Raw genomic sequence first — 25,919 nt, forward strand, 5'->3', positions numbered from 1 at the left:
TAACTTTTGGTATACAGATTTTATCTCTTTGGTAAAATTTAAAAAATACATAAGCAACGGATATTGATGGGAAAGATGTATTAATTAGAATATAAAATGTATTCGCATAAATGAACACCATCTTCGCCGGGACTCGAACCCGGAACCTCTGGATTAGAAGTCCAGGGCGCTATCCATTGCGCCACGAAGACTCGCAAGGTTTAATCGAATCCCGATCTCCCGCGTGGCAGGCGAGAAATCTACCACTGAAACACCAATGCTCGTTGCGCAATAGATTATTTTTTCACTCTCGATTGCATTTTGATGTTCATATGTTAATAAAACAAGATTAAACGCTGCGAGCAGGGTACGAACCTGCGCGGGAATATCCAGCTGGATATCAAGTCCAACGCCTTAATCACTCGGTCATCACAGCTTCTCCGCTAGTAACTTGTGGTTCACAGACTTTGTCTCTTTAGTATTAATTTAAAAAATAGATAAGCATAAATTTAAAAAATACATAAGCAACGGATATTGATTGGAAAGATGTATTAATTAGAACTTAAAATGTATTCTGGATTAGAAGTCCAGTGCGCTATCCATTGCGCCACGAAGTCTCGCAACTTTTAATAGAAAACAGATCATTTTCCATATTTTGTACCATGAATTATTATCAAATTCTTGAAAATATTATGAGCTGCATTGGCCGGGAATCGAACCCGGGCCTCCCGCGTGGCAGGCGAGAATTCCACCACTGAACCACCAATGCTCGTTCGCGGTAGGTTATCTTTTCACTCTCGATTGCATTTTAATGTTTTTACCTTAAATAAAACAAATTTAAACGCTGCGAGCAGGGCTCGAACCTCCGTGAGAATATCCCGCTGGATTTCAAGTCCAACGCCTTAAGCACTCGGCCATCACAGTTACTACGTTAGTAATTTATGGTTCAATGTTCATATGTTTACAAAATTAAACGCTGCGAGCAGGGTTTCAACCTGCGCGGGAATATCCCATTGGATTTCAAGTCCAACGCCTTAACCACTCGGCCATCACAGCTTCCACTTTAGTAACTTTTGGTATACAGATTTTATCTCTTTAGTAAAATTTAAAAAATACATAAGCAACGGATATTGACGGGAAAGATGTATTAATTAGAATTTGAAATGTATTCGCATAAATGAACACCATCTTCGCCGGGACTCGAACCCGGAACTTCTGGATTAGAAGTCCAGCGCGCTATCCATTGCGCCACGAAGACTCGCAAGGTTTAATCGAATCCCGATCTCCCACGTGGCAGGCGAGAAATCTACCACTGAAACACCAATGCTCGTTGCGCAATAGGTTATCTTTTCACTCTCGATTGCATTTTGATGTTCATATGTTAATAAAACAAGATTAAACGCTGCGAGCAGGGTACGAACCTGCGCGGGAATATCCCGCTGGATTTCAAGTCCAACGCCTTAATCACTCGGTCATCACAGCTTCTCCGCCAGTAACTTGTGGTTCACTGACTTTGTCTCTTTAGTAATAATTTAAAATAGAGATAAGCATAAATTTGAAAAAATACATAAGCAACGGATATTGATGGGAAAGATGTATTAATTGGAATTTAAAATATATTCTGGATTAGAAGTCCAGTGCGCTAACCATTGCGCCACGAAGTCTCGAAACTTTTAATAGAAAACAGAACATTTTCCATATTTCGTACCATGAATTATTACCAAATTCTTGAAAATATTATGAGCTGCATTGGCCGGGAATCGAACCCGGGCCTCCCGCGTGGCAGGCGAGAATTCTACCACTGAACCACCAATGCTCGTTCGCGGTAGGTTATCTTTTCACTATCGATTGCATTTTAATGTTTTTACCTTAAATAAAACAAAATTAAACGCTACGAGCAGGGCTCGAACCTCCGTGAGAATATCCCGCTGGATTTCAAGTCCAACGCCTTAAGAACTCGGCCATCACAGTTACTACGTTAGTGATTTGTGGTTCAATGTTCATATGTTTGCAAAATTAAACGCTGCGAGCAGGGTTCGAACCTGCGCGGGAATATCCCATTGGATTTCAAGTCCAACGTCTTAACCACTCGGCCATCACAGCGTCTACTTTAGTAACTGTTGGTATACAGATTTTATCTCTTTGGTAAAATTTAAAAAATACATAAGCAACGGATATTGACGGGAAAGATGTATTAATTAGAATTTGAAATGTATTCGCACAAATGAACACCATCTTCGCCGTGACTCGAACCCGGAACCTCTGGATTAAAAGTCCAGCGCGCTATCCATTGCGCCACGAAGACTCGCAAAGTTTAATCGAATCCCGATCTCCCGCGTGGCAGGCGAGAAATCTACCACTGAAACACCAATGCTCGTTGCGCAATAGGTTATCTTTTCACTCTCGATTGCATTTTGATGTTCATATGTTAATAAAACAATATTAAACGCTGCGAGCAGGGTACGAACCTGCGCGGGAATATCCCGCTGGATATCAAGTCCATCGCCTTAATCACTCGGTCATCACAGCTTCTCCGCTAGTATCTTGTGGTTCACAGACTTTGTCTCTTTAGTAATAATTTAAAAAAGAGATAAGCATAATTTTAAAAAATACATAAGCAACGGATATTGATGGGAAAGATGTATTAATTAAAATTTAAAATGTATTCTGGATTAGAAGTCCAGTGCGCTATCCATTGCGCCACGAAGTCTCGCAACTTTTAATAGAAAACAGATCTTTTTCCATAATTCGTACCATGAATTATTATCAAATTCTTGAAAATATTATGAGCTGCATTGGCCGGGAATCGAACCCGGGCCTCCCGCGTGGCAGGCGAGAATTCTACCACTGAACCACCAATGCTCGTCCGCGTTAGGTTATCTTTTCACTCTCGACTGCATTTTAATGTTTTTACCTTAAATAAAACAAAATTAAACGCTACGAGCATGGCTCGAACCTCCGTGAAAATATCCCGCTGGATTTCAAGTCCAACGTTTTAAGAACTCGGCCATCACAGTTACTACGTTAGTGATTTGTGGTTCAATGTTCATATGTTCATATGTTTACAAAATTAAACGCTGCGAGCACGGTTCGAACCTGCGCGGGAATATCCCATTGGATTTCAAGTCCAACGCCTTAACCACTCGGCCATCACAGCTTCTACTTTAGTAACTTTTGGTATACAGATTTTATCTCTTTAGTAAAATTCAAAAAATACATAAGCAAGGGATTTTGACGGGAAAGATGTATTAATTAGAATATAAAATGTATTCGCATAAATGAACACCATCTTCGCCGGGACTCGAACCCGGAACCTCTGGATTAGAAGTCCAGCGCGCTATCCATTGCGCCACGAAGACTCGCAAGGTTTAATCGAATCCCGATCTCCCGCGTGGCAGGCGAGAAATCTACCACTGAAACACCAATGCTCGTTGCGCAATAGGTTGTCTTTTTCCTCTCGATTGCATTTTGATGTTCATATGTTAATAAAACAATATTAAACGCTGCGAGCAGGGTACGAACCTGCGCGGGAATATCCAGCTGGATATCAAGTCCAACGCCTTAATCACTCGGTCATCACAGCTTCTCCGCGAGTAACTTGTGGTTCAGAGACTTTGTCTCTTTAGTAATAATTTGAAAAATAGATAAGCATAATTTTAAAAACTACATAAGCAACGGATATTGATGGGAAAGATGTATTAATTAGAATTTAAAATGTATTCTGGGTTAGAAGTCCAGTGCGCTATCCATTGAGCCACGAAGTCTCGCAACTTTTAATAGAAAACAGATCTTTTTCCATAATTCGTACCATGAATTATTATCAAATTCTAGTAAATATTATGAGCTGCATTGGCCGGGAATCGAACCCGGGCCTCCCGCGTGGCAGGCGAGAATTCTACCACTGAACCACCAATGCTCGTTCGCGTTAGGTTATCTTTTCACTCTCGACTGCATTTTAATGTTTTTACCTTAAATAAAACAAAATTAAACGCTACGAGCAGGGCTCGAACCTCCGTGAGAATATCCCGCTGGATTTCAAGTCCAACGCCTTAAGAACTCGGCCATCACAGTTACTACGTTAGTGATTTGTGGTTCAATGTTCATATGTTTAGAAAATTAAACGCTGCGAGCAGGGTTCGAACCTGCGCGGGAATTTCCCATTGGATTTCAAGTCCAACGCCTTAACCACTCGGCCATCACAGCTTCTACTTTAGTAACTTTTGGTATACAGATTTTATCTCTTTGGTAAAATAAAAAAAATACATAAGCAACGGATATTGATGGGAAAGATGTATTAATTAGAATTTGAAATGTATTCGCATAAATGAACACCATCTTTGGCCTGACTCGAACCCGGAACCTCTGGATTAAAAGTCTAGCGCGCTATCCATTGCGCCACGAAGACTCGCAAGGTTTAATCAAATCCCGATCTCCCGCGTGGCAGGCGAGAAATCTACCACTGAAACACCAATGCTCGTTGCGCAATAGATTATTTTTTCACTCTCGATTGCATTTTGATGTTCATATGTTAATAAAACAAGATTAAACGCTGCGAGCAGGGTACGAACCTGCGCGGGAATATCCCGCTGGATTTCAAGTCCAACGCCTTAATCACTCGGTCATCACAGCTTCTCCGCTAGTAACTTGTGGTTCACAGACTTTGTCTCTTTAGTAATAATTTAAAAAATAGATAAGCATAAATTTAAAAAATACATAAGCAACGGATATTGATTGGAAAGATGTATTAATTAGAACTTAAAATGTATTCTGGATTAGAAGTCCAGTGCGCTATTCATTGCGCCACGAAGTCTCGCAACTTTTAATAGAAAACAGATCATTTTCCATATTTTGTACAATGAATTATTATCAAATTCTTGAAAATATTATGAGCTGCACTGGCCGGGAATCGAACCCGGGCCTTCCGCGAGACAGGCGAGAATTCTACCACTGAACCACCAATGCTCGTTCGCGGTAGGTTATCTTTTCACTCTCGATTGCATTTTAATGTTTTTACCTTAAATAAAACAAAATTAAACGCTGCGAGCAGGGCTCGAACCTCCGTGAGAATATCCCGCTGGATTTCAAGTCCAACGCCTTAAGCACTCGGCCATCACAGTTACTACGTTAGTAATTTATGGTTCAATGTTCATATGTTTACAAAATTAAACGCTGCGAGCAGGGTTTCAACCTGAGCGGGAATATTCCATTGGATTTCAAGTCCAACGCCTTAACCACTTGGCCATCACAGCTTCCACTTTAGTAACTTTGGTATACAGATTTTATCTCTTTAGTAAAATTTAAAAAATACATAAGCAACGGATATTGACGGGAAAGATGTATTAATTAGAATTTGAAATGTATTCGCATAAATGAACACCATCTTCGCCGGGACTCGAACCCGGAACTTCTGGATTAGAAGTCCAGCGCGCTATCCATTGCGCCACGAAGACTCGCAAGGTTTAATCGAATCCCGATCTCCCACGTGGCAGGCCAGAAATCTACCACTGAAACACAATTGCTCGTTGCGCAATAGGTTATCTTTTCACTCTCGATTGCATTTTGATGTTCATATGTTAATAAAACAAGATTAAACGCTGCAAGCAGGGTACGAACCTGCGCGGGAATATCCCGCTGGATTTCAAGTCCAACGCCTTAATCACTCGGTCATCACAGCTTCTCCGCCAGTAACTTGTGGTTCACAGACTTTGTCTCTTTAGTAATAATTTAAAAAAGAGATAAGCATAAATTTAAAAAATACATAAGCAACGGATATTGATGGGAAAGATGTATTAATTGGAATTTAAAATGTATTCTAGATTAGAAGTCCAGTGCGCTAACCATTGCGCCACGAAGTCACGCAACTTTTAATAGAAAACAGAACATTTTCCATATTTCGTACCATGAATTATTATCAAATTCTTGAAAATATTATGAGCTTCATTGGCCGGGAATCGAACCCGGGCCTCCCGCGTGGCAGGCGAGAATTCTACCACTGAACCACCAATGCTCGTCCGCGTTAGGTTATCTTTTCACTCTCGACTGCATTTTAATGTTTTTACCTTAAATAAAACAAAATTAAACGCTACGAGCAGGGCTCGAACCTCCGTGAAAATATCCCGCTGGATTTCAAGTCCAACGTTTTAAGAACTCGGCCATCACAGTTACTACGTTAGTGATTTGTGGTTCAATGTTCATATGTTCATATGTTTACAAAATTAAACGCTGCGAGCACGGTTCGAACCTGCGCGGGAATATCCCATTGGATTTCAAGTCCAACGCCTTAACCACTCGGCCATCACAGCTTCTACTTTAGTAACTTTTGGTATACAGATTTTATCTCTTTAGTAAAATTCAAAAAAAAAATAAGCAACGGATTTTGACGGGAAAGATGTATTAATTAGAATATAAAATGTATTCGCATAAATGAACACCATCTTCGCCGGGACTCGAACCCGGAACCTCTGGATTAGAAGTCCAGCGCGCTATCCATTGCGCCACGAAGACTCGCAAGGTTTAATCGAATCCCGATCTCCCGCGTGGCAGGCGAGAAATCTACCACTGAAACACCAATGCTCGTTGCGCAATAGGTTATCTTTTTCCTCTCGATTGCATTTTAATGTTCATATGTTAATAAAACAATATTAAACGCTGCGAGCAGGGTACGAACCTGCGCGGGAATATCCAGCTGGATATCAAGTCCAACGCCTTAATCACTCGGTCATCACAGCTTCTCCGCTAGTAACTTGTGGTTCAGAGACTTTGTCTCTTTAGTAATAATTTGAAAAATAGATAAGCATAATTTTAAAAACTACATAGGCAACAGATATTGATGGGAAAGATGTATTAATTAGAATTTAAAATGTATTCTGGATTAGAAGTCCAGTGCGCTATCCATTGAGCCACGAAGTCTCGCAACTTTTAATAGAAAAAAGATCTTTTTCCATAATTCGTACCATGAATTATTATCAAATTCTAGTAAATATTATGAGCTGCATTGGCCGGGAATCGAACCCGGGCCTCCCGCGTGGCAGGCGAGAATTCTACCACTGAACCACCAATGCACGTTCGCGTTAGGTTATCTTTTCACTCTTGACTGCATTTTAATGTTTTTACCTTAAATGAAACAAAATTAAACGCTACGAGCAGGGCTCGAACCTCCGTGAGAATATCCCGCTGGATTTCAAGTCCAACGCCTTTAGAACTCGGGCATCACAGTTACTACGTTAGTGATTTGTGGTTCAATGTTCATATGTTTAGAAAATTAAACGCTGCGAGCAGGGTTCGAACCTGCGCGGGAATTTCCCATTGGATTTCAAGTCCAACGCCTTAACCACTCGGCCATCACAGCTTCTACTTTAGTAACTTTTGGTATACAGATTTTATCTCTTTGGTAAAATTTAAAAATTACATAAGCAACGGATATTGATGGGAAAGATGTATTAATTAGAATTTGAAATGTATTCGCATAAATGAACACCATCTTTGCCGTGACTCGAACCCGGAACCTCTGGATTAAAAGTCTAGCGCGCTATCCATTGCGCCACGAAGACTCGCAAGGTTTATTCAAATCCCGATCTCCCGGGTGGCAGGCGAGAAATCTACCACTGAAACACCAATGCTCGTTGCGCAATAGATTATTTTTTCACTCTCGATTGCATTTTGATGTTCATATGTTAATAAAACAAGATTAAACGCTGCGAGCAGGGTACGAACCTGCGCGGGAATATCCCGCTGGATTTCAAGTCCAACGCCTTAATCACTCGGTCATCACAGCTTCTCCGCTAGTAACTTGTGGTTCACAGACTTTGTCTCTTTAGTAATAATTTAAAAAATAGATAAGCATAAATTTAAAAAATACATAAGCAACGGATATTGATTGGAAAGATGTATTAATTAGAACTTAAAATGTATTCTGGATTAGAAGTCCAGTGCGCTATTCATTGCGCCACGAAGTCTCGCAACTTTTAATAGAAAACAGATCATTTTCCATATTTTGTACCATGAATTATTATCAAATTCTTGAAAATATTATGAGCTGCATTGGCCGGGAATCGAACCCGGGCCTTCCGCGTGACAGGCGAGAATTCTACCACTGAACCACCAATGCTCGTTCGCGGTAGGTTATCTTTTCACTCTCGATTGCATTTTAATGTTTTTACCTTAAATAAAACAAAATTAAACGCTTCGAGCAGGGCTCGAACCTCCGTGAGAATATCCCGCTGGATTTCAAGTCCAACGCCTTAAGCACTCGGCCATCACAGTTACTACGTTAGTAATTTATGGTTCAATGTTCATATGTTTACAAAATTAAACGCTGCGAGCAGGGTTTCAACCTGAGCGGGAATATCCCATTGGATTTCAAGTCCAACGCCTTAACCACTCGGCCATTACAGCTTCCACTTCAGTAACTTTGGTATACAGATTTTATCTCTTTAGTAAAATTTAAAAAATACATAAGCAACGGATATTGACGGGAAAGATGTATTAATTAGAATTTGAAATGTATTCACATAAATGAACACCATCTTCGCCGGGACTCGAACCCGGAACTTCTAGATTAGAAGTCCAGCGCGCTATCCATTGCGCCACGAAGACTTGCAAGGTTTAATCGAATCCCGATCTCCCACGTGGCAGGCGAGAAATCTACCACTGAAACACAATTGCTCGTTGCGCAATAGGTTTTCTTTTCACTCTCGATTGCATTTTGATGTTCATATGTTAATAAAACAAGATTAAACGCTGCGAGCAGGGTACGAACCTGCGCGGGAATATCCCGCTGGATTTCAAGTCCAACGCCTTAATCACTCGGTCATCACAGCTTCTCCGCCAGTAACTTGTGGTTCACAGACTTTGTCTCTTTAGTAATAATTTAAAAAAGAGATAAGCATAAATTTAAAAAATACATAAGAAACGGATATTGATGGGAAAGATGTATTAATTGGAATTTAAAATGTATTCTAGATTAGAAGTCCAGTGCGCTAACCATTGCGCCACGAAGTCTCGCAACTTTTAATAGAAAACAGAACATTTTCCATATTTCGTACCATGAATTATTATCAAATTCTTGAAAATATTATGAGCTGCATTGGCCGGGAATCGAACCCGGGCCTCCCGCGTGGCAGGCGAGAATTCTACCACTGAACCACCAATGCTCGTTCGCGGTAGGTTATCTTTTCACTATCGATTGCATTTTAATGTTTTTACCTTAAATAAAACAAAATTAAACGCTACGAGCAGGGCTCGAACCTCCGTGAGAATATCCCGCTGGATTTCAAGTCCAACGCCTTAAGAACTCGGCCATCACAGTTACTACGTTAGTGATTTGTGGTTCAATGTTCATATGTTTGCAAAATTAAACGCTGCGAGCAGGGTTCGAACCTGCGCGGGAATATCCCATTGGATTTCAAGTTCAACGTCTTAACCACTTGGCCATCACAGCGTCTACTTTAGTAACTTTTGGTATACAGATTTTATCTCTTTGGTAAAATTAAAAAAATACATAAGCAACGGATATTGACGGGAAAGATGTATTAATTAGAATTTGAAAAGGAATTCGCATAAATGAACACCATCTTCGCCGTGACTCGAACCCGGAACCTCTGGATTAAAAGTCCAGCGCGCTATCCATTGCGCCACGAAGACTCGCAAAGTTTAATCGAATCCCGATCTCCCGCGTGGCAGGCGTGAACTCTACCACTGAAACACCAATGCTCGTTGCGCAATAGGTTATCTTTTCACTCTCGATTGCATTTTGATGTTCATATGTTAATAAAACAATATTAAACGCTGCGAGCAGGGTACGAACCTGCGCGGGAATACCCCGCTGGATATCAAGTCCATCGCCTTAATCACTCGGTCATCACAGCTTCTCCGCTAGTATCTTGTGGTTCACAGACTTTGTCTCTTTAGTAATAATTTAAAAAAGAGATAAGCATAATTTTAAAAAATACATAAGCAAAGGATATTGATGGGAAAGATGTATTAATTAGAATTTAAAATGTATTCTGGATTAGAAGTCCAGTGCGCTATCCATTGCGCCACGAAGTCTCGCAACTTTTAATAGAAAACAGATCTTTTTCCATAATTCGTACCATGAATTATTATCAAATTCTTGAAAATATTATGAGCTGCATTGGCCGGGAATCGAACCCGGGCCTCCCGCGTGGCAGGCGAGAATTCTACCACTGAACCACCAATGCTCGTCCGCGTTAGGTTATCTTTTCACTCTCGACTGCATTTTAATGTTTTTACCTTAAATAAAACAAAATTAAACGCTACGAGCAGGACTCGAACCTCCGTGAGAATATCCCGGTGGATTTTAAGTCCAACGTTTTAAGAACTCGGCCATCACAGTTACTACGTTAGTGATTTGTGGTTCAATGTTCATATGTTCATATGTTCATATGTTTACAAAATTAAACGCTGCGAGCAGGGTTCGAACCTGCGCGGGAATATCCCATTGGATTTCAAGTCCAACGCCTTAACCACTCGGCCATCACAGCTTCTACTTTAGTAACTTTTGGTATACAGATTTTATCTCTTTAGTAAAATTCAAAAAATACATAAGCAACGGATATTGACGGGAAAGATGTATTAATTAGAATATAAAATGTATTCGCATAAATGAACACCATATTCGCCGGGACTCGAACGCGGAACCTCTGGATTAGAAGTCCAGCGCGCTATCCATTGCGCCACGAAGACTCGCAAGGTTTAATCGAATCCCGATCTCCCGCGTGGCAGGCGAGAAATCTACCACTGAAACAACAATGCTCGTTGCGCAATAGGTTATCTTTTCCCTCTCGATTGCATTTTGATGTTTATATGTTAATAAAACAATATTAAACGCTGCGAGCAGGGTACGAACCTGCGCGGGAATATCCCGCTGGATATCAAGTCCAACGCCTTAATCACTCGGTCATCACAGCTTCTCCGCTGGTAACTTGTGGTTCACAGACTTTGTCTCTTTAGTAATAATTTGAAAAATAGATAAGCATAATTTTAAAATATACATAAGCAACGGATATTGATGGGAAAGATGTATTAATTAGAAATTGAAATGTATTCTGGATTAGAAGTCCAGTGCGCTATCCATTGCGCCACGAAGTCTCGCAACTTTTAATAGAAAACAGAACATTTTCCATATTTCGTACAATGAATTATTATCAAATTCTTGAAAATATTATGAGCTGCATTGGCCGGGAATCAAACCCGGGCCTCCCGCGTGGCGGGCGAGAATTCTACCACTGAACCACCAATGCTCGTTCGCGGTACGTTATCTTTTCACTCTCGATTGCATTTTAATGTTTTTACCTTAAATAAAACAAAATTAAATGCTGCGAGCAGGGCTCGAACCTCCGTGAAAATATCCCGCTGGATTTCAAGTCCAACGCCTTAAGCACTCGGCCATCACAGTTACTACGTTAGTAATTTGTGGTTCAATGTTCATGTGTTTACAAAATTAAACGTTGCGAGCAGGGTTCGAACCTGCGCGGGAATATCCCATTGGATTTCAAGTCCAACGCCTTAACCACTCGGCCATCACAGCTTCTAGTTTAGTAACATTTGGTATACAGATTTTATCTCTTTAGTAAAATTCAAAAAATACATAAGCAACGGATATTGACGGGAAAGATGTATTAATTAGAATATAAAATGTATTCGCATAAATGAACACCATCTTCGCCGGGACTCGAACCCGGAACCTCTGGATTAGAAGTCCAGCGCGCTATCCATTGCGCCACGAAGACTCGCAAGGTTTAATCGAATCCCGATCTCCCGCGTGGCAGTTGAGAAATCTACCACTGAAACACCAATGCTCGTTGCGCAATAGGTTATCTTTTCCCTCTCGATTGCATTTTGATGTTCATATGTTAATAAAACAATATTAAACGCTGCGAGCAGGGTACGAACCTGCGCGGGAATATCCAGCTGGATATCAAGTCCAACGCCTTAATCACTCGGTCATCACAGCTTCTCCGCTAGTAACTTGTGGTTCACTGACTTTGTCTCTTTAGTAATAATTTAAAATAGAGATAAGCATAAATTTGAAAAAATACATAAGCAACGGATATTGATGGGAAAGATGTATTAATTGGAATTTAAAATATATTCTGGATTAGAAGTCCAGTGCGCTAACCATTGCGCCACGAAGTCTCGAAACTTTTAATAGAAAACAGAACATTTTCCATATTTCGTACCATGAATTATTACCAAATTCTTGAAAATATTATGAGCTGCATTGGCCGGGAATCGAACCCGGGCCTCCCGCGTGGCAGGCGAGAATTCTACCACTGAACCACCAATGCTCGTTCGCGGTAGGTTATCTTTTCACTATCGATTGCATTTTAATGTTTTTACCTTAAATAAAACAAAATTAAACGCTACGAGCAGGGCTCGAACCTCCGTGAGAATATCCCGCTGGATTTCAAGTCCAACGCCTTAAGAACTCGGCCATCACAGTTACTACGTTAGTGATTTGTGGTTCAATGTTCATATGTTTGCAAAATTAAACGCTGCGAGCAGGGTTCGAACCTGCGCGGGAATATCCCATTGGATTTCAAGTCCAACGTCTTAACCACTCGGCCATCACAGCGTCTACTTTAGTAACTGTTGGTATACAGATTTTATCTCTTTGGTAAAATTTAAAAAATACATAAGCAACGGATATTGACGGGAAAGATGTATTAATTAGAATTTGAAATGTATTCGCACAAATGAACACCATCTTCGCCGTGACTCGAACCCGGAACCTCTGGATTAAAAGTCCAGCGCGCTATCCATTGCGCCACGAAGACTCGCAAAGTTTAATCGAATCCCGATCTCCCGCGTGGCAGGCGAGAAATCTACCACTGAAACACCAATGCTCGTTGCGCAATAGGTTATCTTTTCACTCTCGATTGCATTTTGATGTTCATATGTTAATAAAACAATATTAAACGCTGCGAGCAGGGTACGAACCTGCGCGGGAATATCCCGCTGGATATCAAGTCCATCGCCTTAATCACTCGGTCATCACAGCTTCTCCGCTAGTATCTTGTGGTTCACAGACTTTGTCTCTTTAGTAATAATTTAAAAAAGAGATAAGCATAATTTTAAAAAATACATAAGCAACGGATATTGATGGGAAAGATGTATTAATTAAAATTTAAAATGTATTCTGGATTAGAAGTCCAGTGCGCTATCCATTGCGCCACGAAGTCTCGCAACTTTTAATAGAAAACAGATCTTTTTCCATAATTCGTACCATGAATTATTATCAAATTCTTGAAAATATTATGAGCTGCATTGGCCGGGAATCGAACCCGGGCCTCCCGCGTGGCAGGCGAGAATTCTACCACTGAACCACCAATGCTCGTCCGCGTTAGGTTATCTTTTCACTCTCGACTGCATTTTAATGTTTTTACCTTAAATAAAACAAAATTAAACGCTACGAGCATGGCTCGAACCTCCGTGAAAATATCCCGCTGGATTTCAAGTCCAACGTTTTAAGAACTCGGCCATCACAGTTACTACGTTAGTGATTTGTGGTTCAATGTTCATATGTTCATATGTTTACAAAATTAAACGCTGCGAGCACGGTTCGAACCTGCGCGGGAATATCCCATTGGATTTCAAGTCCAACGCCTTAACCACTCGGCCATCACAGCTTCTACTTTAGTAACTTTTGGTATACAGATTTTATCTCTTTAGTAAAATTCAAAAAATACATAAGCAAGGGATTTTGACGGGAAAGATGTATTAATTAGAATATAAAATGTATTCGCATAAATGAACACCATCTTCGCCGGGACTCGAACCCGGAACCTCTGGATTAGAAGTCCAGCGCGCTATCCATTGCGCCACGAAGACTCGCAAGGTTTAATCGAATCCCGATCTCCCGCGTGGCAGGCGAGAAATCTACCACTGAAACACCAATGCTCGTTGCGCAATAGGTTGTCTTTTTCCTCTCGATTGCATTTTGATGTTCATATGTTAATAAAACAATATTAAACGCTGCGAGCAGGGTACGAACCTGCGCGGGAATATCCAGCTGGATATCAAGTCCAACGCCTTAATCACTCGGTCATCACAGCTTCTCCGCGAGTAACTTGTGGTTCAGAGACTTTGTCTCTTTAGTAATAATTTGAAAAATAGATAAGCATAATTTTAAAAACTACATAAGCAACGGATATTGATGGGAAAGATGTATTAATTAGAATTTAAAATGTATTCTGGGTTAGAAGTCCAGTGCGCTATCCATTGAGCCACGAAGTCTCGCAACTTTTAATAGAAAACAGATCTTTTTCCATAATTCGTACCATGAATTATTATCAAATTCTAGTAAATATTATGAGCTGCATTGGCCGGGAATCGAACCCGGGCCTCCCGCGTGGCAGGCGAGAATTCTACCACTGAACCACCAATGCTCGTTCGCGTTAGGTTATCTTTTCACTCTCGACTGCATTTTAATGTTTTTACCTTAAATAAAACAAAATTAAACGCTACGAGCAGGGCTCGAACCTCCGTGAGAATATCCCGCTGGATTTCAAGTCCAACGCCTTAAGAACTCGGCCATCACAGTTACTACGTTAGTGATTTGTGGTTCAATGTTCATATGTTTAGAAAATTAAACGCTGCGAGCAGGGTTCGAACCTGCGCGGGAATTTCCCATTGGATTTCAAGTCCAACGCCTTAACCACTCGGCCATCACAGCTTCTACTTTAGTAACTTTTGGTATACAGATTTTATCTCTTTGGTAAAATAAAAAAAATACATAAGCAACGGATATTGATGGGAAAGATGTATTAATTAGAATTTGAAATGTATTCGCATAAATGAACACCATCTTTGGCCTGACTCGAACCCGGAACCTCTGGATTAAAAGTCTAGCGCGCTATCCATTGCGCCACGAAGACTCGCAAGGTTTAATCAAATCCCGATCTCCCGCGTGGCAGGCGAGAAATCTACCACTGAAACACCAATGCTCGTTGCGCAATAGATTATTTTTTCACTCTCGATTGCATTTTGATGTTCATATGTTAATAAAACAAGATTAAACGCTGCGAGCAGGGTACGAACCTGCGCGGGAATATCCCGCTGGATTTCAAGTCCAACGCCTTAATCACTCGGTCATCACAGCTTCTCCGCTAGTAACTTGTGGTTCACAGACTTTGTCTCTTTAGTAATAATTTAAAAAATAGATAAGCATAAATTTAAAAAATACATAAGCAACGGATATTGATTGGAAAGATGTATTAATTAGAACTTAAAATGTATTCTGGATTAGAAGTCCAGTGCGCTATTCATTGCGCCACGAAGTCTCGCAACTTTTAATAGAAAACAGATCATTTTCCATATTTTGTACAATGAATTATTATCAAATTCTTGAAAATATTATGAGCTGCACTGGCCGGGAATCGAACCCGGGCCTTCCGCGAGACAGGCGAGAATTCTACCACTGAACCACCAATGCTCGTTCGCGGTAGGTTATCTTTTCACTCTCGATTGCATTTTAATGTTTTTACCTTAAATAAAACAAAATTAAACGCTGCGAGCAGGGCTCGAACCTCCGTGAGAATATCCCGCTGGATTTCAAGTCCAACGCCTTAAGCACTCGGCCATCACAGTTACTACGTTAGTAATTTATGGTTCAATGTTCATATGTTTACAAAATTAAACGCTGCGAGCAGGGTTTCAACCTGAGCGGGAATATTCCATTGGATTTCAAGTCCAACGCCTTAACCACTTGGCCATCACAGCTTCCACTTTAGTAACTTTGGTATACAGATTTTATCTCTTTAGTAAAATTTAAAAAATACATAAGCAACGGATATTGACGGGAAAGATGTATTAATTAGAATTTGAAATGTATTCGCATAAATGAACACCATCTTCGCCGGGACTCGAACCCGGAACTTCTGGATTAGAAGTCCAGCGCGCTATCCATTGCGCCACGAAGACTCGCAAGGTTTAATCGAATCCCGATCTCCCACGTGGCAGGCCAGAAATCTACCACTGAAACACAATTGCTCGTTGCGCAATAGGTTATCTTTTCACTCTCGATTGCATTTTGATGTTCATATGTTAATAAAACAAGATTAAACGCTGCAAGCAGGGTACGAACCTGCGCGGGAATATCCCGCTGGATTTCAAGTCCAACGCCTTAATCACTCGGTCATCACAGCTTCTCCGCCAGTAACTTGTGGTTCACAGACTTTGTCTCTTTAGTAATAATTTAAAAAAGAGATAAGCATAAATTTAAAAAATACATAAGCAACGGATATTGATGGGAAAGATGTATTAATTGGAATTTAAAATGTATTCTAGATTAGAAGTCCAGTGCGCTAACCATTGCGCCACGAAGTCACGCAACTTTTAATAGAAAACAGAACATTTTCCATATTTCGTACCATGAATTATTATCAAATTCTTGAAAATATTATGAGCTTCATTGGCCGGGAATCGAACCCGGGCCTCCCGCGTGGCAGGCGAGAATTCTACCACTGAACCACCAATGCTCGTCCGCGTTAGGTTATCTTTTCACTCTCGACTGCATTTTAATGTTTTTACCTTAAATAAAACAAAATTAAACGCTACGAGCAGGGCTCGAACCTCCGTGAAAATATCCCGCTGGATTTCAAGTCCAACGTTTTAAGAACTCGGCCATCACAGTTACTACGTTAGTGATTTGTGGTTCAATGTTCATATGTTCATATGTTTACAAAATTAAACGCTGCGAGCACGGTTCGAACCTGCGCGGGAATATCCCATTGGATTTCAAGTCCAACGCCTTAACCACTCGGCCATCACAGCTTCTACTTTAGTAACTTTTGGTATACAGATTTTATCTCTTTAGTAAAATTCAAAAAAAAAATAAGCAACGGATTTTGACGGGAAAGATGTATTAATTAGAATATAAAATGTATTCGCATAAATGAACACCATCTTCGCCGGGACTCGAACCCGGAACCTCTGGATTAGAAGTCCAGCGCGCTATCCATTGCGCCACGAAGACTCGCAAGGTTTAATCGAATCCCGATCTCCCGCGTGGCAGGCGAGAAATCTACCACTGAAACACCAATGCTCGTTGCGCAATAGGTTATCTTTTTCCTCTCGATTGCATTTTAATGTTCATATGTTAATAAAACAATATTAAACGCTGCGAGCAGGGTACGAACCTGCGCGGGAATATCCAGCTGGATATCAAGTCCAACGCCTTAATCACTCGGTCATCACAGCTTCTCCGCTAGTAACTTGTGGTTCAGAGACTTTGTCTCTTTAGTAATAATTTGAAAAATAGATAAGCATAATTTTAAAAACTACATAGGCAACAGATATTGATGGGAAAGATGTATTAATTAGAATTTAAAATGTATTCTGGATTAGAAGTCCAGTGCGCTATCCATTGAGCCACGAAGTCTCGCAACTTTTAATAGAAAAAAGATCTTTTTCCATAATTCGTACCATGAATTATTATCAAATTCTAGTAAATATTATGAGCTGCATTGGCCGGGAATCGAACCCGGGCCTCCCGCGTGGCAGGCGAGAATTCTACCACTGAACCACCAATGCACGTTCGCGTTAGGTTATCTTTTCACTCTTGACTGCATTTTAATGTTTTTACCTTAAATGAAACAAAATTAAACGCTACGAGCAGGGCTCGAACCTCCGTGAGAATATCCCGCTGGATTTCAAGTCCAACGCCTTTAGAACTCGGGCATCACAGTTACTACGTTAGTGATTTGTGGTTCAATGTTCATATGTTTAGAAAATTAAACGCTGCGAGCAGGGTTCGAACCTGCGCGGGAATTTCCCATTGGATTTCAAGTCCAACGCCTTAACCACTCGGCCATCACAGCTTCTACTTTAGTAACTTTTGGTATACAGATTTTATCTCTTTGGTAAAATTTAAAAATTACATAAGCAACGGATATTGATGGGAAAGATGTATTAATTAGAATTTGAAATGTATTCGCATAAATGAACACCATCTTTGCCGTGACTCGAACCCGGAACCTCTGGATTAAAAGTCTAGCGCGCTATCCATTGCGCCACGAAGACTCGCAAGGTTTATTCAAATCCCGATCTCCCGGGTGGCAGGCGAGAAATCTACCACTGAAACACCAATGCTCGTTGCGCAATAGATTATTTTTTCACTCTCGATTGCATTTTGATGTTCATATGTTAATAAAACAAGATTAAACGCTGCGAGCAGGGTACGAACCTGCGCGGGAATATCCCGCTGGATTTCAAGTCCAACGCCTTAATCACTCGGTCATCACAGCTTCTCCGCTAGTAACTTGTGGTTCACAGACTTTGTCTCTTTAGTAATAATTTAAAAAATAGATAAGCATAAATTTAAAAAATACATAAGCAACGGATATTGATTGGAAAGATGTATTAATTAGAACTTAAAATGTATTCTGGATTAGAAGTCCAGTGCGCTATTCATTGCGCCACGAAGTCTCGCAACTTTTAATAGAAAACAGATCATTTTCCATATTTTGTACCATGAATTATTATCAAATTCTTGAAAATATTATGAGCTGCATTGGCCGGGAATCGAACCCGGGCCTTCCGCGTGACAGGCGAGAATTCTACCACTGAACCACCAATGCTCGTTCGCGGTAGGTTATCTTTTCACTCTCGATTGCATTTTAATGTTTTTACCTTAAATAAAACAAAATTAAACGCTTCGAGCAGGGCTCGAACCTCCGTGAGAATATCCCGCTGGATTTCAAGTCCAACGCCTTAAGCACTCGGCCATCACAGTTACTACGTTAGTAATTTATGGTTCAATGTTCATATGTTTACAAAATTAAACGCTGCGAGCAGGGTTTCAACCTGAGCGGGAATATCCCATTGGATTTCAAGTCCAACGCCTTAACCACTCGGCCATTACAGCTTCCACTTCAGTAACTTTGGTATACAGATTTTATCTCTTTAGTAAAATTTAAAAAATACATAAGCAACGGATATTGACGGGAAAGATGTATTAATTAGAATTTGAAATGTATTCACATAAATGAACACCATCTTCGCCGGGACTCGAACCCGGAACTTCTAGATTAGAAGTCCAGCGCGCTATCCATTGCGCCACGAAGACTTGCAAGGTTTAATCGACGTGGCAGGCGAGAAATCTACCACTGAAACACAATTGCTCGTTGCGCAATAGGTTTTCTTTTCACTCTCGATTGCATTTTGATGTTCATATGTTAATAAAACAAGATTAAACGCTGCGAGCAGGGTACGAACCTGCGCGGGAATATCCCGCTGGATTTCAAGTCCAACGCCTTAATCACTCGGTCATCACAGCTTCTCCGCCAGTAACTTGTGGTTCACAGACTTTGTCTCTTTAGTAATAATTTAAAAAAGAGATAAGCATAAATTTAAAAAATACATAAGAAACGGATATTGATGGGAAAGATGTATTAATTGGAATTTAAAATGTATTCTAGATTAGAAGTCCAGTGCGCTAACCATTGCGCCACGAAGTCTCGCAACTTTTAATAGAAAACAGAACATTTTCCATATTTCGTACCATGAATTATTATCAAATTCTTGAAAATATTATGAGCTGCATTGGCCGGGAATCGAACCCGGGCCTCCCGCGTGGCAGGCGAGAATTCTACCACTGAACCACCAATGCTCGTTCGCGGTAGGTTATCTTTTCACTATCGATTGCATTTTAATGTTTTTACCTTAAATAAAACAAAATTAAACGCTACGAGCAGGGCTCGAACCTCCGTGAGAATATCCCGCTGGATTTCAAGTCCAACGCCTTAAGAACTCGGCCATCACAGTTACTACGTTAGTGATTTGTGGTTCAATGTTCATATGTTTGCAAAATTAAACGCTGCGAGCAGGGTTCGAACCTGCGCGGGAATATCCCATTGGATTTCAAGTTCAACGTCTTAACCACTTGGCCATCACAGCGTCTACTTTAGTAACTTTTGGTATACAGATTTTATCTCTTTGGTAAAATTAAAAAAATACATAAGCAACGGATATTGACGGGAAAGATGTATTAATTAGAATTTGAAAAGGAATTCGCATAAATGAACACCATCTTCGCCGTGACTCGAACCCGGAACCTCTGGATTAAAAGTCCAGCGCGCTATCCATTGCGCCACGAAGACTCGCAAAGTTTAATCGAATCCCGATCTCCCGCGTGGCAGGCGTGAACTCTACCACTGAAACACCAATGCTCGTTGCGCAATAGGTTATCTTTTCACTCTCGATTGCATTTTGATGTTCATATGTTAATAAAACAATATTAAACGCTGCGAGCAGGGTACGAACCTGCGCGGGAATACCCCGCTGGATATCAAGTCCATCGCCTTAATCACTCGGTCATCACAGCTTCTCCGCTAGTATCTTGTGGTTCACAGACTTTGTCTCTTTAGTAATAATTTAAAAAAGAGATAAGCATAATTTTAAAAAATACATAAGCAAAGGATATTGATGGGAAAGATGTATTAATTAGAATTTAAAATGTATTCTGGATTAGAAGTCCAGTGCGCTATCCATTGCGCCACGAAGTCTCGCAACTTTTAATAGAAAACAGATCTTTTTCCATAATTCGTACCATGAATTATTATCAAATTCTTGAAAATATTATGAGCTGCATTGGCCGGGAATCGAACCCGGGCCTCCCGCGTGGCAGGCGAGAATTCTACCACTGAACCACCAATGCTCGTCCGCGTTAGGTTATCTTTTCACTCTCGACTGCATTTTAATGTTTTTACCTTAAATAAAACAAAATTAAACGCTACGAGCAGGACTCGAACCTCCGTGAGAATATCCCGGTGGATTTTAAGTCCAACGTTTTAAGAACTCGGCCATCACAGTTACTACGTTAGTGATTTGTGGTTCAATGTTCATATGTTCATATGTTCATATGTTTACAAAATTAAACGCTGCGAGCAGGGTTCGAACCTGCGCGGGAATATCCCATTGGATTTCAAGTCCAACGCCTTAACCACTCGGCCATCACAGCTTCTACTTTAGTAACTTTTGGTATACAGATTTTATCTCTTTAGTAAAATTCAAAAAATACATAAGCAACGGATATTGACGGGAAAGATGTATTAATTAGAATATAAAATGTATTCGCATAAATGAACACCATATTCGCCGGGACTCGAACGCGGAACCTCTGGATTAGAAGTCCAGCGCGCTATCCATTGCGCCACGAAGACTCGCAAGGTTTAATCGAATCCCGATCTCCCGCGTGGCAGGCGAGAAATCTACCACTGAAACAACAATGCTCGTTGCGCAATAGGTTATCTTTTCCCTCTCGATTGCATTTTGATGTTTATATGTTAATAAAACAATATTAAACGCTGCGAGCAGGGTACGAACCTGCGCGGGAATATCCCGCTGGATATCAAGTCCAACGCCTTAATCACTCGGTCATCACAGCTTCTCCGCTGGTAACTTGTGGTTCACAGACTTTGTCTCTTTAGTAATAATTTGAAAAATAGATAAGCATAATTTTAAAATATACATAAGCAACGGATATTGATGGGAAAGATGTATTAATTAGAAATTGAAATGTATTCTGGATTAGAAGTCCAGTGCGCTATCCATTGCGCCACGAAGTCTCGCAACTTTTAATAGAAAACAGAACATTTTCCATATTTCGTACAATGAATTATTATCAAATTCTTGAAAATATTATGAGCTGCATTGGCCGGGAATCAAACCCGGGCCTCCCGCGTGGCGGGCGAGAATTCTACCACTGAACCACCAATGCTCGTTCGCGGTACGTTATCTTTTCACTCTCGATTGCATTTTAATGTTTTTACCTTAAATAAAACAAAATTAAATGCTGCGAGCAGGGCTCGAACCTCCGTGAAAATATCCCGCTGGATTTCAAGTCCAACGCCTTAAGCACTCGGCCATCACAGTTACTACGTTAGTAATTTGTGGTTCAATGTTCATGTGTTTACAAAATTAAACGTTGCGAGCAGGGTTCGAACCTGCGCGGGAATATCCCATTGGATTTCAAGTCCAACGCCTTAACCACTCGGCCATCACAGCTTCTAGTTTAGTAACATTTGGTATACAGATTTTATCTCTTTAGTAAAATTCAAAAAATACATAAGCAACGGATATTGACGGGAAAGATGTATTAATTAGAATATAAAATGTATTCGCATAAATGAACACCATCTTCGCCGGGACTCGAACCCGGAACCTCTGGATTAGAAGTCCAGCGCGCTATCCATTGCGCCACGAAGACTCGCAAGGTTTAATCGAATCCCGATCTCCCGCGTGGCAGTTGAGAAATCTACCACTGAAACACCAATGCTCGTTGCGCAATAGGTTATCTTTTCCCTCTCGATTGCATTTTGATGTTCATATGTTAATAAAACAATATTAAACGCTGCGAGCAGGGTACGAACCTGCGCGGGAATATCCAGCTGGATATCAAGTCCAACGCCTTAATCACTCGGTCATCACAGCTTCTCCGCTAGTAACTTGTGGTTCAGAGACTTTGTCTCTTTAGTAATAATTTGAAAAATAGATAAGCATAATTTTAAAAACTACATAAGCAACGGATATTGATTGGAAAGATGTATTAATTAGAACTTAAAATGTATTCTGGATTAGAAGTCCAGTGCGCTATTCATTGCGCCACGAAGTCTCGCAACTTTTAATAGAAAACAGATCATTTTCCATATTTTGTACCATGAATTATTATCAAATTCTTGAAAATATTATGAGCTGCATTGGCCGGGAATCGAACCCGGGCCTTCCGCGTGACAGGCGAGAATTCTACCACTGAACCACCAATGCTCGTTCGCGGTAGGTTATCTTTTCACTCTCGATTGCATTTTAATGTTTTTACCTTAAATAAAACAAAATTAAACGCTTCGAGCAGGGCTCGAACCTCCGTGAGAATATCCCGCTGGATTTCAAGTCCAACGCCTTAAGCACTCGGCCATCACAGTTACTACGTTAGTAATTTATGGTTCAATGTTCATATGTTTACAAAATTAAACGCTGCGAGCAGGGTTTCAACCTGAGCGGGAATATCCCATTGGATTTCAAGTCCAACGCCTTAACCACTCGGCCATTACAGCTTCCACTTCAGTAACTTTGGTATACAGATTTTATCTCTTTAGTAAAATTTAAAAAATACATAAGCAACGGATATTGACGGGAAAGATGTATTAATTAGAATTTGAAATGTATTCACATAAATGAACACCATCTTCGCCGGGACTCGAACCCGGAACTTCTAGATTAGAAGTCCAGCGCGCTATCCATTGCGCCACGAAGACTTGCAAGGTTTAATCGACGTGGCAGGCGAGAAATCTACCACTGAAACACAATTGCTCGTTGCGCAATAGGTTTTCTTTTCACTCTCGATTGCATTTTGATGTTCATATGTTAATAAAACAAGATTAAACGCTGCGAGCAGGGTACGAACCTGCGCGGGAATATCCCGCTGGATTTCAAGTCCAACGCCTTAATCACTCGGTCATCACAGCTTCTCCGCCAGTAACTTGTGGTTCACAGACTTTGTCTCTTTAGTAATAATTTAAAAAAGAGATAAGCATAAATTTAAAAAATACATAAGAAACGGATATTGATGGGAAAGATGTATTAATTGGAATTTAAAATGTATTCTAGATTAGAAGTCCAGTGCGCTAACCATTGCGCCACGAAGTCTCGCAACTTTTAATAGAAAACAGAACATTTTCCATATTTCGTACCATGAATTATTATCAAATTCTTGAAAATATTATGAGCTGCATTGGCCGGGAATCGAACCCGGGCCTCCCGCGTGGCAGGCGAGAATTCTACCACTGAACCACCAATGCTCGTTCGCGGTAGGTTATCTTTTCACTATCGATTGCATTTTAATGTTTTTACCTTAAATAAAACAAAATTAAACGCTACGAGCAGGGCTCGAACCTCCGTGAGAATATCCCGCTGGATTTCAAGTCCAACGCCTTAAGAACTCGGCCATCACAGTTACTACGTTAGTGATTTGTGGTTCAATGTTCATATGTTTGCAAAATTAAACGCTGCGAGCAGGGTTCGAACCTGCGCGGGAATATCCCATTGGATTTCAAGTTCAACGTCTTAACCACTTGGCCATCACAGCGTCTACTTTAGTAACTTTTGGTATACAGATTTTATCTCTTTGGTAAAATTAAAAAAATACATAAGCAACGGATATTGACGGGAAAGATGTATTAATTAGAATTTGAAAAGGAATTCGCATAAATGAACACCATCTTCGCCGTGACTCGAACCCGGAACCTCTGGATTAAAAGTCCAGCGCGCTATCCATTGCGCCACGAAGACTCGCAAAGTTTAATCGAATCCCGATCTCCCGCGTGGCAGGCGTGAACTCTACCACTGAAACACCAATGCTCGTTGCGCAATAGGTTATCTTTTCACTCTCGATTGCATTTTGATGTTCATATGTTAATAAAACAATATTAAACGCTGCGAGCAGGGTACGAACCTGCGCGGGAATACCCCGCTGGATATCAAGTCCATCGCCTTAATCACTCGGTCATCACAGCTTCTCCGCTAGTATCTTGTGGTTCACAGACTTTGTCTCTTTAGTAATAATTTAAAAAAGAGATAAGCATAATTTTAAAAAATACATAAGCAAAGGATATTGATGGGAAAGATGTATTAATTAGAATTTAAAATGTATTCTGGATTAGAAGTCCAGTGCGCTATCCATTGCGCCACGAAGTCTCGCAACTTTTAATAGAAAACAGATCTTTTTCCATAATTCGTACCATGAATTATTATCAAATTCTTGAAAATATTATGAGCTGCATTGGCCGGGAATCGAACCCGGGCCTCCCGCGTGGCAGGCGAGAATTCTACCACTGAACCACCAATGCTCGTCCGCGTTAGGTTATCTTTTCACTCTCGACTGCATTTTAATGTTTTTACCTTAAATAAAACAAAATTAAACGCTACGAGCAGGACTCGAACCTCCGTGAGAATATCCCGGTGGATTTTAAGTCCAACGTTTTAAGAACTCGGCCATCACAGTTACTACGTTAGTGATTTGTGGTTCAATGTTCATATGTTCATATGTTCATATGTTTACAAAATTAAACGCTGCGAGCAGGGTTCGAACCTGCGCGGGAATATCCCATTGGATTTCAAGTCCAACGCCTTAACCACTCGGCCATCACAGCTTCTACTTTAGTAACTTTTGGTATACAGATTTTATCTCTTTAGTAAAATTCAAAAAATACATAAGCAACGGATATTGACGGGAAAGATGTATTAATTAGAATATAAAATGTATTCGCATAAATGAACACCATATTCGCCGGGACTCGAACGCGGAACCTCTGGATTAGAAGTCCAGCGCGCTATCCATTGCGCCACGAAGACTCGCAAGGTTTAATCGAATCCCGATCTCCCGCGTGGCAGGCGAGAAATCTACCACTGAAACAACAATGCTCGTTGCGCAATAGGTTATCTTTTCCCTCTCGATTGCATTTTGATGTTTATATGTTAATAAAACAATATTAAACGCTGCGAGCAGGGTACGAACCTGCGCGGGAATATCCCGCTGGATATCAAGTCCAACGCCTTAATCACTCGGTCATCACAGCTTCTCCGCTGGTAACTTGTGGTTCACAGACTTTGTCTCTTTAGTAATAATTTGAAAAATAGATAAGCATAATTTTAAAATATACATAAGCAACGGATATTGATGGGAAAGATGTATTAATTAGAAATTGAAATGTATTCTGGATTAGAAGTCCAGTGCGCTATCCATTGCGCCACGAAGTCTCGCAACTTTTAATAGAAAACAGAACATTTTCCATATTTCGTACAATGAATTATTATCAAATTCTTGAAAATATTATGAGCTGCATTGGCCGGGAATCAAACCCGGGCCTCCCGCGTGGCGGGCGAGAATTCTACCACTGAACCACCAATGCTCGTTCGCGGTACGT

At 40.6% G+C, this 25,919-nt stretch overlaps 49 non-coding genes across 49 annotated transcripts; all 49 read right to left on the reverse strand.

The window, feature by feature from the left end:
* Positions 1 to 118: 118 nt before the first annotated feature.
* Trnar-ucu (transfer RNA arginine (anticodon UCU)) lies at positions 119 to 191 on the reverse strand. The gene has a single exon. It is a non-coding gene; the product is annotated as a tRNA-Arg (tRNA).
* Positions 192 to 953: 762 nt separating this feature from the next.
* Trnas-uga (transfer RNA serine (anticodon UGA)) lies at positions 954 to 1,035 on the reverse strand. The gene has a single exon. It is a non-coding gene; the product is annotated as a tRNA-Ser (tRNA).
* A 129-nt stretch (positions 1,036 to 1,164) lies between these two features.
* Positions 1,165 to 1,237, reverse strand: Trnar-ucu (transfer RNA arginine (anticodon UCU)). Its single transcript has one exon. It is a non-coding gene; the product is annotated as a tRNA-Arg (tRNA).
* Positions 1,238 to 1,724: 487 nt separating this feature from the next.
* On the reverse strand, positions 1,725 to 1,795 carry Trnag-gcc (transfer RNA glycine (anticodon GCC)). The gene has a single exon. It is a non-coding gene; the product is annotated as a tRNA-Gly (tRNA).
* Positions 1,796 to 2,000: 205 nt separating this feature from the next.
* On the reverse strand, positions 2,001 to 2,082 carry Trnas-uga (transfer RNA serine (anticodon UGA)). The gene has a single exon. It is a non-coding gene; the product is annotated as a tRNA-Ser (tRNA).
* A 129-nt stretch (positions 2,083 to 2,211) lies between these two features.
* Trnak-uuu (transfer RNA lysine (anticodon UUU)) lies at positions 2,212 to 2,284 on the reverse strand. Its single transcript has one exon. It is a non-coding gene; the product is annotated as a tRNA-Lys (tRNA).
* A 486-nt stretch (positions 2,285 to 2,770) lies between these two features.
* Trnag-gcc (transfer RNA glycine (anticodon GCC)) lies at positions 2,771 to 2,841 on the reverse strand. The gene has a single exon. It is a non-coding gene; the product is annotated as a tRNA-Gly (tRNA).
* Positions 2,842 to 3,265: 424 nt separating this feature from the next.
* Trnar-ucu (transfer RNA arginine (anticodon UCU)) lies at positions 3,266 to 3,338 on the reverse strand. Its single transcript has one exon. It is a non-coding gene; the product is annotated as a tRNA-Arg (tRNA).
* A 486-nt stretch (positions 3,339 to 3,824) lies between these two features.
* Positions 3,825 to 3,895, reverse strand: Trnag-gcc (transfer RNA glycine (anticodon GCC)). The gene has a single exon. It is a non-coding gene; the product is annotated as a tRNA-Gly (tRNA).
* Positions 3,896 to 4,100: 205 nt separating this feature from the next.
* Positions 4,101 to 4,182, reverse strand: Trnas-uga (transfer RNA serine (anticodon UGA)). Its single transcript has one exon. It is a non-coding gene; the product is annotated as a tRNA-Ser (tRNA).
* A 688-nt stretch (positions 4,183 to 4,870) lies between these two features.
* Trnad-guc (transfer RNA aspartic acid (anticodon GUC)) lies at positions 4,871 to 4,941 on the reverse strand. Its single transcript has one exon. It is a non-coding gene; the product is annotated as a tRNA-Asp (tRNA).
* A 415-nt stretch (positions 4,942 to 5,356) lies between these two features.
* On the reverse strand, positions 5,357 to 5,429 carry Trnar-ucu (transfer RNA arginine (anticodon UCU)). The gene has a single exon. It is a non-coding gene; the product is annotated as a tRNA-Arg (tRNA).
* Positions 5,430 to 6,410: 981 nt separating this feature from the next.
* Trnar-ucu (transfer RNA arginine (anticodon UCU)) lies at positions 6,411 to 6,483 on the reverse strand. Its single transcript has one exon. It is a non-coding gene; the product is annotated as a tRNA-Arg (tRNA).
* Positions 6,484 to 6,969: 486 nt separating this feature from the next.
* On the reverse strand, positions 6,970 to 7,040 carry Trnag-gcc (transfer RNA glycine (anticodon GCC)). The gene has a single exon. It is a non-coding gene; the product is annotated as a tRNA-Gly (tRNA).
* Positions 7,041 to 7,245: 205 nt separating this feature from the next.
* Positions 7,246 to 7,327, reverse strand: Trnas-uga (transfer RNA serine (anticodon UGA)). The gene has a single exon. It is a non-coding gene; the product is annotated as a tRNA-Ser (tRNA).
* A 688-nt stretch (positions 7,328 to 8,015) lies between these two features.
* Positions 8,016 to 8,086, reverse strand: Trnad-guc (transfer RNA aspartic acid (anticodon GUC)). The gene has a single exon. It is a non-coding gene; the product is annotated as a tRNA-Asp (tRNA).
* A 415-nt stretch (positions 8,087 to 8,501) lies between these two features.
* On the reverse strand, positions 8,502 to 8,574 carry Trnar-ucu (transfer RNA arginine (anticodon UCU)). The gene has a single exon. It is a non-coding gene; the product is annotated as a tRNA-Arg (tRNA).
* A 486-nt stretch (positions 8,575 to 9,060) lies between these two features.
* On the reverse strand, positions 9,061 to 9,131 carry Trnag-gcc (transfer RNA glycine (anticodon GCC)). Its single transcript has one exon. It is a non-coding gene; the product is annotated as a tRNA-Gly (tRNA).
* A 417-nt stretch (positions 9,132 to 9,548) lies between these two features.
* Trnak-uuu (transfer RNA lysine (anticodon UUU)) lies at positions 9,549 to 9,621 on the reverse strand. Its single transcript has one exon. It is a non-coding gene; the product is annotated as a tRNA-Lys (tRNA).
* A 486-nt stretch (positions 9,622 to 10,107) lies between these two features.
* Trnag-gcc (transfer RNA glycine (anticodon GCC)) lies at positions 10,108 to 10,178 on the reverse strand. Its single transcript has one exon. It is a non-coding gene; the product is annotated as a tRNA-Gly (tRNA).
* A 221-nt stretch (positions 10,179 to 10,399) lies between these two features.
* On the reverse strand, positions 10,400 to 10,481 carry Trnas-uga (transfer RNA serine (anticodon UGA)). Its single transcript has one exon. It is a non-coding gene; the product is annotated as a tRNA-Ser (tRNA).
* Positions 10,482 to 11,445: 964 nt separating this feature from the next.
* Positions 11,446 to 11,527, reverse strand: Trnas-uga (transfer RNA serine (anticodon UGA)). The gene has a single exon. It is a non-coding gene; the product is annotated as a tRNA-Ser (tRNA).
* Positions 11,528 to 11,656: 129 nt separating this feature from the next.
* Positions 11,657 to 11,729, reverse strand: Trnar-ucu (transfer RNA arginine (anticodon UCU)). Its single transcript has one exon. It is a non-coding gene; the product is annotated as a tRNA-Arg (tRNA).
* A 487-nt stretch (positions 11,730 to 12,216) lies between these two features.
* Positions 12,217 to 12,287, reverse strand: Trnag-gcc (transfer RNA glycine (anticodon GCC)). The gene has a single exon. It is a non-coding gene; the product is annotated as a tRNA-Gly (tRNA).
* Positions 12,288 to 12,492: 205 nt separating this feature from the next.
* Positions 12,493 to 12,574, reverse strand: Trnas-uga (transfer RNA serine (anticodon UGA)). The gene has a single exon. It is a non-coding gene; the product is annotated as a tRNA-Ser (tRNA).
* A 129-nt stretch (positions 12,575 to 12,703) lies between these two features.
* On the reverse strand, positions 12,704 to 12,776 carry Trnak-uuu (transfer RNA lysine (anticodon UUU)). The gene has a single exon. It is a non-coding gene; the product is annotated as a tRNA-Lys (tRNA).
* Positions 12,777 to 13,262: 486 nt separating this feature from the next.
* On the reverse strand, positions 13,263 to 13,333 carry Trnag-gcc (transfer RNA glycine (anticodon GCC)). The gene has a single exon. It is a non-coding gene; the product is annotated as a tRNA-Gly (tRNA).
* Positions 13,334 to 13,757: 424 nt separating this feature from the next.
* On the reverse strand, positions 13,758 to 13,830 carry Trnar-ucu (transfer RNA arginine (anticodon UCU)). Its single transcript has one exon. It is a non-coding gene; the product is annotated as a tRNA-Arg (tRNA).
* Positions 13,831 to 14,316: 486 nt separating this feature from the next.
* On the reverse strand, positions 14,317 to 14,387 carry Trnag-gcc (transfer RNA glycine (anticodon GCC)). The gene has a single exon. It is a non-coding gene; the product is annotated as a tRNA-Gly (tRNA).
* Positions 14,388 to 14,592: 205 nt separating this feature from the next.
* On the reverse strand, positions 14,593 to 14,674 carry Trnas-uga (transfer RNA serine (anticodon UGA)). The gene has a single exon. It is a non-coding gene; the product is annotated as a tRNA-Ser (tRNA).
* A 688-nt stretch (positions 14,675 to 15,362) lies between these two features.
* Trnad-guc (transfer RNA aspartic acid (anticodon GUC)) lies at positions 15,363 to 15,433 on the reverse strand. Its single transcript has one exon. It is a non-coding gene; the product is annotated as a tRNA-Asp (tRNA).
* A 415-nt stretch (positions 15,434 to 15,848) lies between these two features.
* On the reverse strand, positions 15,849 to 15,921 carry Trnar-ucu (transfer RNA arginine (anticodon UCU)). Its single transcript has one exon. It is a non-coding gene; the product is annotated as a tRNA-Arg (tRNA).
* Positions 15,922 to 16,902: 981 nt separating this feature from the next.
* Trnar-ucu (transfer RNA arginine (anticodon UCU)) lies at positions 16,903 to 16,975 on the reverse strand. Its single transcript has one exon. It is a non-coding gene; the product is annotated as a tRNA-Arg (tRNA).
* Positions 16,976 to 17,461: 486 nt separating this feature from the next.
* On the reverse strand, positions 17,462 to 17,532 carry Trnag-gcc (transfer RNA glycine (anticodon GCC)). Its single transcript has one exon. It is a non-coding gene; the product is annotated as a tRNA-Gly (tRNA).
* Positions 17,533 to 17,737: 205 nt separating this feature from the next.
* Trnas-uga (transfer RNA serine (anticodon UGA)) lies at positions 17,738 to 17,819 on the reverse strand. The gene has a single exon. It is a non-coding gene; the product is annotated as a tRNA-Ser (tRNA).
* Positions 17,820 to 18,507: 688 nt separating this feature from the next.
* Positions 18,508 to 18,578, reverse strand: Trnad-guc (transfer RNA aspartic acid (anticodon GUC)). Its single transcript has one exon. It is a non-coding gene; the product is annotated as a tRNA-Asp (tRNA).
* A 415-nt stretch (positions 18,579 to 18,993) lies between these two features.
* Positions 18,994 to 19,066, reverse strand: Trnar-ucu (transfer RNA arginine (anticodon UCU)). Its single transcript has one exon. It is a non-coding gene; the product is annotated as a tRNA-Arg (tRNA).
* A 472-nt stretch (positions 19,067 to 19,538) lies between these two features.
* On the reverse strand, positions 19,539 to 19,609 carry Trnag-gcc (transfer RNA glycine (anticodon GCC)). Its single transcript has one exon. It is a non-coding gene; the product is annotated as a tRNA-Gly (tRNA).
* A 417-nt stretch (positions 19,610 to 20,026) lies between these two features.
* Positions 20,027 to 20,099, reverse strand: Trnak-uuu (transfer RNA lysine (anticodon UUU)). Its single transcript has one exon. It is a non-coding gene; the product is annotated as a tRNA-Lys (tRNA).
* A 486-nt stretch (positions 20,100 to 20,585) lies between these two features.
* Trnag-gcc (transfer RNA glycine (anticodon GCC)) lies at positions 20,586 to 20,656 on the reverse strand. The gene has a single exon. It is a non-coding gene; the product is annotated as a tRNA-Gly (tRNA).
* A 221-nt stretch (positions 20,657 to 20,877) lies between these two features.
* On the reverse strand, positions 20,878 to 20,959 carry Trnas-uga (transfer RNA serine (anticodon UGA)). The gene has a single exon. It is a non-coding gene; the product is annotated as a tRNA-Ser (tRNA).
* Positions 20,960 to 21,923: 964 nt separating this feature from the next.
* On the reverse strand, positions 21,924 to 22,005 carry Trnas-uga (transfer RNA serine (anticodon UGA)). Its single transcript has one exon. It is a non-coding gene; the product is annotated as a tRNA-Ser (tRNA).
* A 129-nt stretch (positions 22,006 to 22,134) lies between these two features.
* Positions 22,135 to 22,207, reverse strand: Trnar-ucu (transfer RNA arginine (anticodon UCU)). The gene has a single exon. It is a non-coding gene; the product is annotated as a tRNA-Arg (tRNA).
* A 486-nt stretch (positions 22,208 to 22,693) lies between these two features.
* Trnad-guc (transfer RNA aspartic acid (anticodon GUC)) lies at positions 22,694 to 22,764 on the reverse strand. The gene has a single exon. It is a non-coding gene; the product is annotated as a tRNA-Asp (tRNA).
* Positions 22,765 to 23,179: 415 nt separating this feature from the next.
* On the reverse strand, positions 23,180 to 23,252 carry Trnar-ucu (transfer RNA arginine (anticodon UCU)). The gene has a single exon. It is a non-coding gene; the product is annotated as a tRNA-Arg (tRNA).
* A 472-nt stretch (positions 23,253 to 23,724) lies between these two features.
* On the reverse strand, positions 23,725 to 23,795 carry Trnag-gcc (transfer RNA glycine (anticodon GCC)). Its single transcript has one exon. It is a non-coding gene; the product is annotated as a tRNA-Gly (tRNA).
* A 417-nt stretch (positions 23,796 to 24,212) lies between these two features.
* Trnak-uuu (transfer RNA lysine (anticodon UUU)) lies at positions 24,213 to 24,285 on the reverse strand. Its single transcript has one exon. It is a non-coding gene; the product is annotated as a tRNA-Lys (tRNA).
* A 486-nt stretch (positions 24,286 to 24,771) lies between these two features.
* Trnag-gcc (transfer RNA glycine (anticodon GCC)) lies at positions 24,772 to 24,842 on the reverse strand. The gene has a single exon. It is a non-coding gene; the product is annotated as a tRNA-Gly (tRNA).
* Positions 24,843 to 25,063: 221 nt separating this feature from the next.
* Positions 25,064 to 25,145, reverse strand: Trnas-uga (transfer RNA serine (anticodon UGA)). The gene has a single exon. It is a non-coding gene; the product is annotated as a tRNA-Ser (tRNA).
* Between the last annotated feature and the right edge of the window lie 774 nt (positions 25,146 to 25,919).

The sequence above is a fragment of the Styela clava genome, chromosome 3, assembly GCF_964204865.1.
Source record: "Styela clava chromosome 3, kaStyClav1.hap1.2, whole genome shotgun sequence".
Lineage (NCBI taxonomy): Eukaryota > Metazoa > Chordata > Ascidiacea > Stolidobranchia > Styelidae > Styela > Styela clava.